The sequence below is a fragment of the Canis lupus genome, chromosome X, assembly GCF_003254725.2.
Source record: "Canis lupus dingo isolate Sandy chromosome X, ASM325472v2, whole genome shotgun sequence".
In the NCBI taxonomy this organism is placed as follows: Eukaryota; Metazoa; Chordata; class Mammalia; order Carnivora; family Canidae; genus Canis; species Canis lupus.
Window position 1 is genome coordinate 86,193,073 of NC_064281.1, and position 14,849 is coordinate 86,207,921.

A 14,849-nucleotide genomic window follows, 5' to 3' on the forward strand; every position below is an offset into this window, starting at 1 on the left:
CACACTGCCAAATGAAAGTTTTAGTTATATTCCTCTCCATCAGGAGGACTCTTAGGGGACAGAATTGTGAGTTCTTCAGATACCTCCATTCCTCATTTTTCTAGCACAAAAGGCAACTGATTCTTATGCTTTCCAACTCACAGTGCAACCTTTGGTAAGTCACTTAACCTTTTTGTGCCTGAATTTCTTCATCTGTCAAGTGCCTGTGTTGATGAACATCTGCCCCACGGGGCTGGTGTGAGTATCAAATGATATCATGGTTGTCGAAAGGCTTGGTAAATTGTAAAGTGCTGTACAAGTGCAGTGTTATCATAATAATAATAATAATAATAATAATAATGTATTAAGAAATGGATGTGGCTTTTGTTTCTGCTGCTGCCTTTTCGCCTTAGAGAAGCTAGGCATTTGCCCTCTTGCCCTTAAAAAAATCAGAAATTCTGAATCAATCTCTGTCTATTCTGTGTTTATGTGGTTCTAGGGCCAATTGCCGGTTAGCAAATTGTACAAGCTGCAACTCTGGTTCAGACCAGACATAAGCTGGAAGATATGTTTCTGCGGGATTTGAAGTCTGGTAAAAGTTATTTCTACACAGGACAGGATAAAATGATCAGAGCAGAACTACACATGCAGATTCTTCGTGATAGTGCCTTAGAAGCAGGACAACCAAACAAAGAAACAATTCCATTTTTTTTTTATTGGTGTTCAATTTACTAACATACAGAATAATACCCAGTGCCCGTCACCCATTCACTCCCACCCCCCGCCCTCCTCCCCTTCTACCACCCCTAGTTCGTTTCCCAGAGTTAGCAGTCTTTACGTTCTGTCTCCCTTTCTGATATTTCCCACACATTTCTTCTCCCTTCCCTTATTTTCCCTTTCACTATTATTTATATTCCCCAAATGAATGAGAACATATAATGTTTGTCCTTCTCCGACTGACTTACTTCACTCAGCATAATACCCTCCAGTTCCATCCACGTTGAAGCAAATGGTGGGTATTTGTCATTTCTAATAGCTGAGTAATATTCCATTGTATACATAAACCACAATTTGAACCTAATTAGTGTGAATGAATGAAAAGGGGTTATTTGCCATTTTTGCTTGAAATAATCCTGGATACTTATCAATTCCATAGAGGAATCCAGACTTTGTGTGGAAATTCTTTTAATCAATGAGAGAATGAAAAATATATAATATGTTATATGAAAAGACAGAAAGGGCTCTGTAAGCCATGAAATCTCAACATGCAATATATTGTTTGGTCTGCGTGGAAATATGGTCTGCGTGGGTACAGGTCCATCTCACTGCTGATGCAAATGCTGTGATTTCCCAGATGCCAAGCGAGCCTGCTGCCTTCAGAAATCTGTCTGTCCACTGGCTGCCTGCTCCTGAGAGTCCCCTTGTAGTAGCAGCTTCATTCCAGTACCTTAAGAATTTTATTCTTCTAATTTTTCCTCTCAAGGTATTGCAAGAGCTTTTATATATTCCTTGAACATTTTAGAAAATGGGATCTGTTGTTCACAACCGGAAGTAGAACAAAACTAGACAACCTCTTGACAGACTATGAGAAGTGATCCTGTAGGGTAGTCCTCAGGGACTAGGAGAAGGGTCCTCAAACCTTTTGTGAGAGCAGGGGTGGATCAGGAGAAAGCACTTGGGAAAGAGCCTGAGGTTATTTGGTGCCCCCCCATGAAAGGGGGGGCACTGAATAGATGGTGACTGAAGGGGCCTCAGCTAGTTCAGCATTTTTCCCTTATGGACACAGTCAAGAGAGACATTTTATGACTGGTAGTGACCTTGGAAAGAGAGGATTGCACAATCTCACACACCTGTTACAGAGGCAGTCTTTAGAAGTTGGCCTCTATCAGGCATCTGGCCAGCTTAAAAAGAATTTTAATCAAGAAGAGATTTATGAGGTAACATCGCTGGGTCTCTCTCTTCTCTGAAGCCCCTTTGATACCAAAGCAAAAGGTTGCCCAGTCAATTGGTTGCTTATCGGGCCTATCTTAATTATAAGTTGGAAATCAGGTTGTGAGTTAAATGGTCATTAGGCTGTTACTCTTCTGTCTGAGAACTTGTGCACTGGGTGGATTTCTGAAAGGAGATTTTCTTCATCTTGAGAGTCACCGCTGAGCTAAACTGAACCATAAAGCCAGCCAGGAAACCTCCTGCTGGTGCACAGTTTTTTCCCCCAAGCTTGCAGCATCATTATGCAAATCCATCTTTGACATTAGAGAAAGGCCACCGACAATGTCAAGGCAAATGTTAGCCAATTTTCACTTAGCCCCATTTTAGGTCTTCCCAGAGCTGATGTTCAAGTGCTAAAATATGAACATCGTTTAAATGTCTCGGGGGGGTGCAGTTTGGTTCCTGCCACTGGAGTGGTTCAGTGAAAGGAAGAAACTCATCTGCAGAGGGGCCTCTGCACTTCTGTCTCCTCCATCAGCTACCACGGTGCTTTCGGTTTACTGCTTTACTGGTGGTTCTTTTTTTTTTTTTAATAAATTTATTTTTTATTGGTGTTCAACTGCCAACATATAGAATAACACCCAGTGCTCATCCCGTCAAGTGCCCACCCCAGTGCTCATCACCCAGTCACCCCCACCCCCCCCCCTCATCCCCTTCCACCACCCCTAGTTCATTTCCCAGAGTTAGGAGTCTTTCATGTTCTGTCTCCCTTTCTGATATTTCCCACTCATTTTTTCTCCTTTCCCCTTTATTCGCTTTCACTATTTTTTATATTTCCCAAATGAATGAGACCATATAATGTTTGTCCTTCTCCGATTGACTTATTTCACTCAGCATAATACCCTCCAGTTCCATCCACGTGGAAGGAAATGGTGGGTATTCGTCGTTTCTAATGGCTGAGTAATAGTCCATTGTATACATAGACCACATCTTCTTTATCCATTTGTCTTTCGATGGACACCGAGGCTCCTTCCACAGTTTGGCTATTGTGGACATTGCTGCTATAAACATTGGGGTGCACGTGTCCCGGCATTTCATTGCATCTATATCTTTGGGGTAAATCCCCAGCAGTGCAATTGCTGGATCGTAGGGCAGATCTATTTTTAACTCTTTGAGGAACCTCCACACAGTTTTCCAGAGTGGCTGCACCAGTTCACATTCCCACCAACAGTGCAAGAGGGTTCCCTTTTCTGCGCATCCTCTCCAACATTTGTGGTTTCCTGCCTTGTTAATTTTCCCCATTCTCACTGGTGTGAGGTGGTATCTCATCGTGGTTTTGATTTGTATTTCCCTGATGGCAAGTGATGCAGAGCATTTCCTCATGTACTTGTTGGCCATGTCTATGTCTTCCTCTGTGAGATTTCTGTTTACTGGTGGTTCTTGTAACACTCTCAGGCGGCGGTTTCCAGGACACTGATCACTGTGAGCTCTGCTCTGCTGGAATTTTGTTGTGTCTGAATGTGAAACAGAAGCACCTACAGCCCACATTTTATCTTGACCCTTCTGTTTTGTTTGGCTTTGTTTGTTTGTTTTTACGTACGTAGCTCTACCCAGCGCAGCCACAGTGGTCTAGGAACCATAAACATGTGGCTTCCCAAACAGAATAAAATGGCTACAAAAATCTCTCTTATTGGTTACAGAGGCTGCAGAAACAGATTTGTGGACATCGTGAGCTGAAAATGGAGTAAGACTTAGAATGGTCTCTACATTCTGTGTGTGAGTTACCAGAAGCCTGCCCCCAAAGAACTTGCCCATAGTCTCGAAGTAAATCAGTGGCATAAGAGGAGAACCCAGACTTTCTTATATCCAGTCTAGTATTCATTCTACTGCAATACATTGTTGCTGGGGAGTGTTTGAGGGCTAGGGTCCAGTCTTCCACTGAGGCAATATGGACATCTTTTTTGTTGTTTGTTTGTTTGTTTCTTTTAGCATTTATCTAGAGCCTGTTATGTAACAGGCTGTGTTTAACCCTTAAAGTTATAATTCTTTTTTTAATTAATTTTTAAATTTAAATTCAATTTGCCAACATATAGTATAACACCCAGTGCTCATCCCATCAAGTGAATATGGGCATCTTCTTATGCCATGGAATTTGGGAGGTTTCCCAAACCTCTGGAGAGGACCAGAATCCAAAGCCTTACATCTACCAAAGTAGGAAGCTTAGATCTTTGCCCAACAATGATGATGACCACGATGTGCAAATGACCCAGAGGATGATGTTTTTAAGGACTTCACTGAAGTAGATATCTTTGATTGGACTAGCTGGATTCCATGTCAACTATGTCAGCCTTGGTATCCAGGAAGTCTGGAAAATATGCACAGTCCATCAAGAAATGTGTGATGGGTTTTCAGGCTCTATCAAAGAGTGACTTGGGAGATTACCAGTGTAGATTACCAGGGTTTTAAAGGGTACAGGCCAGAGGACAAAAAGGGTGAAGCAAGAAGAATGGAAGGGGAAAATAAGACCAGTACAGATGAGAGGATAACTGAACTGAAAAAAAGATGTAAGAGCAGGAATTCAAAGAAAGAAGTCAGGTATCTTAGTATCTATCGTGGGCTTACAAACCAGTTGAGCTCTTACTGTTGAAGTTTCTACTTCAAAGCCAGATTGGCGGCTTCTGTGAATAGACAGGGTGCCAAAGAGTGGATATAGTCTAAAAGTAGAATGCTGATGAACCAAACCCTGATCCCTGAGTTCAGAAACTATCTCTAAGTCTAATAAGGGCAAACAAAAACTGGAGTTGGGAGGGACAAATCTGATATGATGAGCCAATAAGATGGGGCCAGGACATTTACATCTTGTGCAACTTACAGTGTTTCTTGTTGGTGGTGGAGCAAGCCTCTGTTTCTACAGTTTAATTCCTAACATCTAGCTTAGTGCCTGGGACATAGTAGGAGTTCAAGAAATCTTTCTTGAATGAATGGATTAGTGAAGTATGTTCTTTCTGAAAGACCCACTCTTCTGAGTTGGAAGATTGGTGATAGGGACAAAAGAAAAGTCCAGAAGATATGTAGAATGAGATGAACATGACAGAAAGGTGTGTGGGTAGACTTGAGGTTATAACATGGGGGGCCTGGACAGGTGCCTAAAAGATAGACTTAGTACAGTTTATTATTCTGCTGAAAGCAAAGTTTCTGTTCTCTTTTATATAAATTGATATGATGTCTCTTTGTGAGCATATTTTGAAGTTTGGAGTGTTTGAGTAAATATGAATTATCATCATTGTGCACCTTAGCTGAGTCAAGATATGTTTGTTTTCCCTGGTCTGTTTCTTTGGGGCCTCTATAGTATAGAATAGGTTTGAGGTATACATAGGTTGGATAAATCTCAATGTATTTCTTCTCTTCACCATTTAAGAAGGACTAATGTGAAGACATTTCTTGTTAGGCTCATATGTCACAACTTGTATTGACATTAAAAGGGAGTCTTAGGGATCCCTGGGTGGCGCGGCGGTTTGGCGCCTGCCTTTGGCCCAGGGCGCGATCCTGGAGACCCAGGATCGAATCCCACGTCGGGCTCCCGGTGCATGGAGCCTGCTTCTCCCTCTACCTATGTCTCTGCCTCTCTCTCTCTCTCTCTCTCTCTGTGACTATCATAAATAAATAAAAATTAAAAAAAATTCCAGGGCAGCCCTAGTGGCTCAGCGGTTTAGCGCCGCCTGCAGACCAGGGCGTGATCCTGGAGACCCTGGATCGAGTCCCACATCGGGCTCTCTGTATGATGCCTGCTTCTTCCTCTGCCTGTGTCTCTCCCTCTCTCTGTCTCTATGAATAAATAAATAAAATCTTAAAAAAAAATAAAAGGGAGTCTTATTCTGTATGTTGGTAAATTGAACACCAATAAAAGATTGATAGCTAAAAAAAAAAGGGAGTCTTTAATGCCCTTATGATCAAAGAGTACAAGGAGAATCACTGAGTTACCATGCCAAAGTGTTTATGGTCATGAAAATTCAGAAGCACCATGTTCATAAGAGTCTTCTCAATTATTTCTTGCTCTGTATTTTCGTGACATGTTGCAGATTGACCTTGAATTCTAGTACAATTTAGGCTCATCGGAGCTACTTTCACCAATGTGTAGTAAACGAATGAATCAGTGGACTCAGAAGCATTATTCATATTGTACAGTGAGGGAGATATTCAAATGTCTCACTGGTACTCATTAAAGAAAGAAAATAGTATTGGAATATTCTTTTCTCCAATTTCTTACAACCCTGGCTGCTAGGTCATGATGTCCTTGACATTCAGCAAAATGGACTGGGTGAAAATGAATCATTGCAGAGTTAGTTCCTGCTGCTTGGATTTTTGCTTACCAGTCCTTAGGAGTTTAGTGTAGTGTGTTTGGGTTTGAAGTTTGCCTTCCTTCCTTCCTTGCTATTAATTTTGTGCAAGTTATTTAATTTTTGGAGTGTCAGTTTCTTTTTCCATTAAATTATGATAATGACAATGTCTGTTCTGTAAAGTTATTATGAGATTTGTGTGATGCTAAATATATATCACTATATAACAGTGCTTGGCACTTAGTGCTCAGTGTTTTCTGTTATCATTATTTTTTCATTATTAATATTTTAAAAGATTTTTATTGGCACGTAAATGGAAGTCTGGAAGAACAACTGCTGGTTTCTTTTTGGTAGACTGAGTTTAATGTGCTGGTCAAGCAATATGTAGTGCTATCCAACAATTTGGCTGAAATGTACAATTGTACAATGGCGTTTTAGGAGAGTAATTGGATTGTAATGGAAGTGACATAGATGAAAGCTGAAGTCAGAAGAGGAAAGAGAGTACCTTGGGAAAGAGTACAGAATGTGAAAAGGACTTCAAGCCTGAATCTTGGAGCAAACCCACCAACTGGAGTTAGAGAAGGACTTAGCAAAGCCAATAGAGGAGGGTTCAAGAAGTAGAACTAGAATATCTACACAAAAGACAAGTGATGGTCAACAGTTTCCAATACATCTACAGAGGAAACAGGGATGATTAGTTTGAGTAGTCTATTCATTTTTTGTTTCATTGCTTCCCGATAACAAGAATTGAGTTTTTCACTATATACATTCATTTTCCTAGCATGGTGCCTGACTTATGGTAAGTGGTCAATGTATACCTGTTAAGTGAGTGAATGAAAAGGACATTGGAAAGGGGAGTTTTCACGATGGCAGTTCAGATTGCAAAAGGTGGGATGCCTGGGTGGCTCAGTGGTTGAATGCCTGCCTTTGGCTCAGGGCGTGATCCCAGAGTCCGAGATCAAGTCCCACATCAGACTCCCTGTGAGGAGCCTGCTTCTCCCTCTGCCTATGTCTCTGCCTCTCTCTCTGTCCGTCTCTCATGAATAAATAAGTAAAACTTAAAAAAAAAAGATTGCTAAAGGTAAAAAACAATTGTATGATGAGAAGAAGGGAGGTGCCAGTTGAGGAAATGCTTATATCACAGGTGGGAGAATTAGGATAGTAACTGAAAGAACTCACAAACTCACAGGGTTTTTTTCCCTTAAAAAAAAAAAAAAAAACAACTTGGAGGGGTGGGTGACCTGGGCATGTTTTTAATGTAGAGAGAAGAGAGCAATAGAGAAGAAGAGATTGAAGATGCTCCCCGAAGAAGGGTGGACTGATGGAATAAGAACTAGGATCGGGGGCATCTGAGTGGCTCAGTGGGTTCAGCGTCTGCCTTTGGCTCAGGTCATGATCAGGGTCCTGGGATGGAGTCCCACATCGGGTTCTGTGCTCATTGGGGAGTCAGCTTCTCCCTCTACCTCTGCTGCTCCCCCTGCTCATACTCTCTTTCTCTCTCTCTCACTCACTCATTCACTTGTGCGTGCTCTCTCTCAAATAAATAAATACAATTTTTTAAAGAAAGAAATAGGTTGGGAAGAAAAGAGTACAAGTGGAGCACCTAATACTCTGTGATTTAGGAAAGGAAAGTATGGCCAAGGTGAGGTTTGGGGATAGAAGGGAGGGGCGATGAGAGACCTTGTGTCAGGTGGTCTAAGTATCCTTGGTGTTGGAGAGGATAGGTGGGGCTAAGGATTTGAACCAGAAAGACCGGGATCAACTACAGAATACTTTACCTCTGTTCTATAGGCTAGATGAGTGGGCCCATTGGCCTTTGCCTTTGGCTAAGGGTTTCACATATTCCTTGGGTTCTGAAATTATTTCTGAAGAATATTTTGTATATTTGTAATTTCAGTCGTTAATACTAAAGCTCTAATAATAGAGACAAATATTTTAAGAACTAAGAGACGCTTTTATAAAATGGTGTAAAATCATGCTAGATTCTAAGAATGTTCGTTATTGTCAATAGTCATGTTGGCAAAACTATCTTTCCCTTACAATAAACCTCCCTTATCATCCCTGCCCACCCACCCCACCCCCGCCCCCATGCTTGGAGATACATTCCAAGGCCCCTGGTAGATGCCTGAAATCATGGAATAGTACTGAACCCTATACACACTATGTGTTTTTTCCTGTACATACCTACCTATGATAAAGTTTAATTTACAAATTATAGTAAGAGATTAACAACAGTAATAAAATATAGCAATTAAAAAAATAGTCATGTTGGCAGAGCATAATTAATTTTATTTCATTTATTCTCTCAATGCTAAGGCAATACCATTTCCAAGTCTGGGAGAAGAGAGGCTTCAGTGTTTTCGTGATAGTAATTCACAAGTGTAAATTACTGGTTTATGGACACACACACCTTGCAAATGTCACTATTACATTTGTAGCCCTGTGGGGTCCAGTGTTGGAATTTAATCAGCCTCTGTTAAACATTTTTTAGTGAGTTTTTTTGAGTGTGCTTTAATTTTTTTTGCCTCATCATGTTTTTAGTTTTTTGTTTTTTTCAAGAGAAAAGAATTCACTCTATGTCTGCATGGGAGCAACTGGACTGAATCTGAGCCAAAAGTTTCAAGTTGATTTGGTTCATATTCTGTAGAGTTTTGGGATTCTTGTAACAGAAAGAAGCTGAATGATAGAATTGGCTAGAGCTAAGAACTGCACAAGCATGTAGTCCCCATCTCCTCTAGCATACAAATAAATGACACTAGGCTTCTTAAATGCACAACACTCATCCAGCCCCGACAGCACCATTTTATAATCAGCAAGTGGTGTGTGTGTGTGTGTGTGTGTATGTGTGAGGGGGAGATCTTCAGTATGAAGATGTTTCTGTTATAAGAGTGCTTAGAATTTCTAGGTGTTTTTACTTCCACAGCTTTTAACCCCTAGATTTCTTTTTTTTAAAGATTTTATTTATTTATTAGTGAGAGACACAGAGAGAGAGGCAGAGACATAGGAAGAGTGAGAAGCAGGCTCCCTGCGGGGAGCCTGATGTGAGACTCGATCCCAGGACCCTGGGACCATGACCTGAGCCAAAGGCAGACGCTCAACCACTGAGCCATCCAGGTGCCCCGAACATCTAGATTTCATCCTCAAGATCTTCTTCTGCTTGCTTCACTGGAGTAATTTTTGTGAGCTCTTGCCATTTTAAATCTGGATCATTTAATACTTGGTGCTTCCCTCAATTCTGGGATGGCCTGTAGCTTTTATATTGGCCAGTTTACAACAAAAGCCGATTTTTTTTCCTTTGCAGTTCTTTATGGTTTTTCCCTTTCGTTCTGCTCTTTGGCAGCAAAAGAACTCATTAAAAACTTCAATGTGTGGTTTGAAATCTGAATTTTGATTTCTGAGGGTTTCAAGTCTTTTTACTTTTCTGTTTTTATAAAGCAAGATGTTTTGATTTTTGAGAACTCATTCAACTATCAAGCTTATTTTTCATGGATTTTAAAATTACCGTTTAACATCTCTGTCCTTTGTGTTTAGTGCATTTGGGATGAACAGTATTATTATAACCATTTGGATATGAGTTCCTGAGACTCAGATGCTACCACATTTTGTTCAATTGTAAAGATATAATTTTAACTCTCAAGCATATAGATGCAAAGGTTGCATTCAGATAGTTATTTTCCTGCCCACATTAAATTTTATAACTGATAAGTTTCCTTCTTCACTTGGGCTGATCACTTAAAAACAAATCTGAAGCCCACTTTCAATAGCTCCATAGGACCATAAGTGTCTATTTCTGGTGGCCTGTCCCCTCCCCCACCCAATTTTTACTACTTTCCATTTGCCCTGTTTCTTTAAACTATTTGATTTTTCTTCTTTTATCTATGCTTATGACTTTAAGAACTTGGCAGAAGGAGGTGGGTGATAAGTACATATAAATGGTGTCTATAGCATGGACTTCCTATAACCTCCCAGTTTTCTGGAAGACACTTTAGGAAATTTTGTTATCACCTTCTAAAACCGCACTTCCAAGGATGTTTATCTAGTTACTTCCTAATAGGTTTCTGTTCCACCCTCTAACTGTAACAAGTGCAAGCATCTCTGTGGAGGAGCCACACTACATATATCTGGGGAAGCTTCCAGCCACATCGACTGTCATTATTTTATTTCTGAAGGCCAATAACCTTGGAGAATGGGCCTTTGAAACAAAGTTGTGGAAAGTGCCTTAACAGGTTAGGGCCATGCCTCTATACCATGGCCACTGTTTAGTACTGCTGCAAGTATTGTAATATTCAGAAATGTCTTGCTGTCAACTCTCTGAATATGCTACAACTTCTGTCTTTTGTTACCTTGAAGCATAAATGCTTACTTGAAGTAAGGTAATGTGAGATTATGTGATACTGATAGGACATTTAAAAATGGATTTTGAAAGGCAAAGTCCAAGAATGGCCCTTCCTTTTTGAGAATCTGCATTCTATAACTTTGAGTCAGCAAATACAACTTTAATATAATCCTCCAGAGCAGAACAGAGGTTGGTATATTTGAAATGACCTGTAGAGTTTGCTATCTGTGCTCTGTTGACTCAGTTGGTCAGAACTCTTCATATTTTGAGCAGGATTAATATTGTTAACTACCCTTTTGATTTAGGAAACATTTAGCAATACTATTTCACCATCTAGAAGCTTTTTCTGGGCCATTAAAAATGTCAAATTGAATCCAGTCAGGAGTTTTACCATGTTCTCCATATAGAAGGTGATTCTGCAGAATATTATTGAAGAAATCATCAAGCAATATTGAGTCTGATGGTGTTTCTCAGGGCTGTAAGCACTGGGAGCTGTTGATTAGGATTTCGACATTTACATTAATGAATGAAGGGTAGAAATGTACTTCTTTAGTACTTTGACAATTTTATACAGTAGGTTGATCTCCAATGACTTTAGTAAGATGAGAGATATTAAAATGGCATACATTTGTAACCTGGGAATGGCCAAGAACACTTTATGAGTCTGCATAGTATTTAAAAAGTCTATTTCAGGGCACCTGGGTGGCTCTGAGCATCTGCCTTTGGTTCAGGTTGTGATCCCAGGGTCCTGGGATTGAGTCCCACATCGGGCTCCCTGCAGGGAGCCTGTTTCTCCCTCTGCCTATGTCTCTGCCTGTCCCTCTGTCTCTCATGAATAAATAAAATCTTTCAAAAAATAAAATAAAAAGTCTATTTCAAGGTAAAATGGAATATCTTGGCACATTTGCCTTTACAACACTAACCTAGTCCTGGAGTACCACTCCTTCACCACGACACATGCATTGTATAAAAACATTGCCTTGCTTCCTGGAAGAGGAAAATTCAGTAGTTCTTAAAGGGAATAAACTGAAAGTTTCTATTTAGCTGACAGTCAATATTTGAGATGTTATTTAGGCCTTAGTAGGGGAATAGGCTGATGGGGAAACACGTGGTTAACCTGACCAAGGCTGATAAAGAGTGGGTGCTGAATGTCAGCAGAGCTGAACTCTCTGCTGGAGACAGGGTGGGCCTCTTGTGATCAGTCTTGTTATTGCCTGTGCTTCTGAACTCCCTTGTTCCTTTTTAAAAATTGACTAAATTTTGCATATGACATTGGGTAAATTGAAGGTTTTACAAGCTATTACTTTGATAAATTTATATATTGTAATGTGTTGTAATTATAGTGATATTTATCACATTACATAATTAGAGTACAATATTGTTGTCCATAACTATTACACTGTATATTAGAGCTCTATGGCTTATTTAGGACTCATTGCAAGTTCATACCCTCAGATAGCATCAGTATCCATCTGTGCTCCCTCTTCCCTGGTAACCACCATTTTACTCTCTGTTTTTTTTTTCAGATTTACTTTTTTTTAGATTCCACATAGAAGTGTTATTATACAATACTTGTCTTTCTCTGTCTTACTTATATCACTTAGCATAATGTGCTTCAAATCCATCCATGTCGTTACAAATAGCAGGATATTCTCCTTTCTGATGACTGAAGAATATTCCATCATATTTACAACTTTTTAAAAATCATTCATCCATTGATGGGGTTGTAACAATTTGATGAAAGATGGTCAGAAGAGCTAAACAAATATTTTTCCATAAAGGACATCAAAATTGCTAACAAGTACATGAAAAAATGATCAGTATAGCTAATCATCAAGGAAATGCAAATCAAATTCACAGTGAGATATCACCTCACACCTGTTAAAGTCATTAAGAAGACAGGAGACAACAGGTGCTGGAGAGGATGTGGTGAAAAGGGAACCCTTATACACTGTTGATGGGAATATAAATTGGTCAACAACTATGGAAAGTAATACAAATGTTCCTCAAAAAATTTAAAATAGAAATGCCATACACATACAATCCAGAAATTCCACTTGTAGGTATATACCCAAAGGAAATGAAAACAGGATTTTGAAAAGATATATCACCTCCTTGTTCTTAACATATAAATAGCAATCTAACTCTGACTTCCTGTGTCCCTGGCACTTTCACCCCTGGAAAACCATATCTTGACATCCTAGTCTCCATCTTTAAAACCAGGCATGATACAATGATTTCATCCCCAACCCCCATGCCGGCCCCTATTCCTGATAGTTTCACTTCTCTACTTGTTCCTTGACCATTTCTAAACTCAGATAAACCCAGTCACTGTTATTCAGAAGAAAGGGCCTGAATCCTAAATAGTTTATGAAGACATGTTTAAAGCAAAAAAAAAAAATCTGTATATCTATATAGATATAGATATATTTCTCTTGTGGTATGACATCATGTTGCTAAAAGAAGCATTAAAAATATTTAACAATCAGGGGGATCCCTGGGTGACTCAGCGATTCAGTGCCTGACCTTGGCCCAGGGCATGATCCTGGAGTCCCGGGATTGAGAGTCCCATGTTGGGCTCCCGGCATGGAGCCGGCTTGTCCCTCTGCTTGTGTCTCTGCCTCTCTCTCATTCTCTCTCTCTCTCTCTCTCTCTCTGTATGTCTCTCTCATGAATAAATAAATAAAATCTTTAAAAAAATTTAACAATCAGAACACAATGAATACCGATAGTCAAGGTGACTCTGCAAGTCCTGAAAACTTTTAAGGCTGTAATTGTGCATATTAGCTGAATATCAGCCTTGGCCATAAAATTTCCACCAGATGATTCCTAAAGCATTTTGCGAGCATAAAGCCAGTCTTTAATTAATTAATCAATCATTCAGTAAATCAATTAAATGTTTATTGAAAACCTACAATGTGCCACACACTGTGTAACGTACTGATTTGGGGATCCCTGGATGGCTCAGCGGTTTGGTGCCTGCTTTCAGCCCAGGGCATGATCCTGGAGACCCAGGATCGAATTCCACATCAGGCTCCCTGCATGGAGCCTGCTTCTCCCTCTGCCTGTGTCTCTGCCTCTCTCTCTCTCTCTCTCTGTGTGTCTCATGAATAAATAAAATCTTTTTTAAAAAAAGTACTGATTGTAATAAGACCTATAAGCTAAAGGAATTTTATAAGCTATTCCTATAATTATATGAGGATTGGAAATTTAACATAGGCAACTATGTTAACCTATGTTAAACTTCCTCTGAAATCTCGAAAAGTAAATACTCTGGGTTGTTGGGAAACTCTGATCCTAATGGTTTGTTTAATCTAACAGTGATAAACATTGGGTTTTCCTTTTTATAAGATCAGTAGGAAAAGGATTTAGAATGTCTTTTCTTTATTCTAGGGCTCCAAAGAACTGTACAGGAAGAGTTGAGTTAATTAAACCCTTCTAAGCAATGCCTAGGAAGGAGAGAGAATATCATCTGCATCACCACAAGGAAAAGAAAGTTTCATATCACTTCTGGATTTTCATCTTTTTCTTAATGAGAGCTCATTTCATTCAGCATCATTTTGAATTTCTTCAGATGCTTTGATAGTTGGTGAGCAGCTGAAACTACAGATTGTAGACAAGTCAGAAGGGAGAAAAGACATTCAAGGTGAGCACTGAGGAGAGTTTGTATGCTTAATGATCAAGAATTATCCAGAAATCCTGTGTGTGTGTGTCTCCCACCAGGCTGGGGCCAATTATCCAGATGTTGTGGCTGGACTGAATGATGTGGGAGGGTTTGCTCTGCAGGAAATGAACTTGATGAATGTTTCTTTACTTCAACATGTGGCACACTGAGCACTTATATTCCTCTCAGGATTATATTTTTATAGCAACGCCAAAAAGAGGTCTGAGTCCAATGCTTCTTCTTTTTTTTTTTCAAATTAACATTTACTTTGGATGTCCTCTGAGTAAGTGAAACATGAGCTAAAATATCAGACATTAGGAAACTCCTGTGAAATAAATAACTCTAAGAACTTTCTGGATGCCATAAGAGTTTTGAAGATCTTAGAGAGCCTGAAGTTTTCTGGACACTAATTGATCTTTAAACCATCTCAAAATCCAAGTTTAAAATGGCAGGTAAATAGTAAGATGCTCAATAAATGATGCTGGCTGCATGATGGATCACAGGGAATGCAGAAGGACGTGGGAGTGGGTAGGGATGGTACAACTTTGTCTTTGCTTGAAGAAGCATTTGGCTTTGTCTTGCTTGTTTTTTCTTGAATAATGAG

The 14,849-nt window shown here is 39.7% G+C and overlaps 1 long non-coding RNA gene across 1 annotated transcript in view; it reads left to right on the forward strand.

Annotated features, from left to right (window-relative positions):
• LOC125754710 (uncharacterized) overlaps positions 1-14,849 on the forward strand; it is a 90,572-nt gene that overhangs the window by 2,818 nt on the left and 72,905 nt on the right. Inside the window, exon 2 of the long non-coding RNA XR_007409502.1 lies at positions 13,975-14,227. This is a non-coding gene — a long non-coding RNA (uncharacterized LOC125754710). The remainder of the gene's footprint in view (positions 1-13,974; positions 14,228-14,849) is intronic.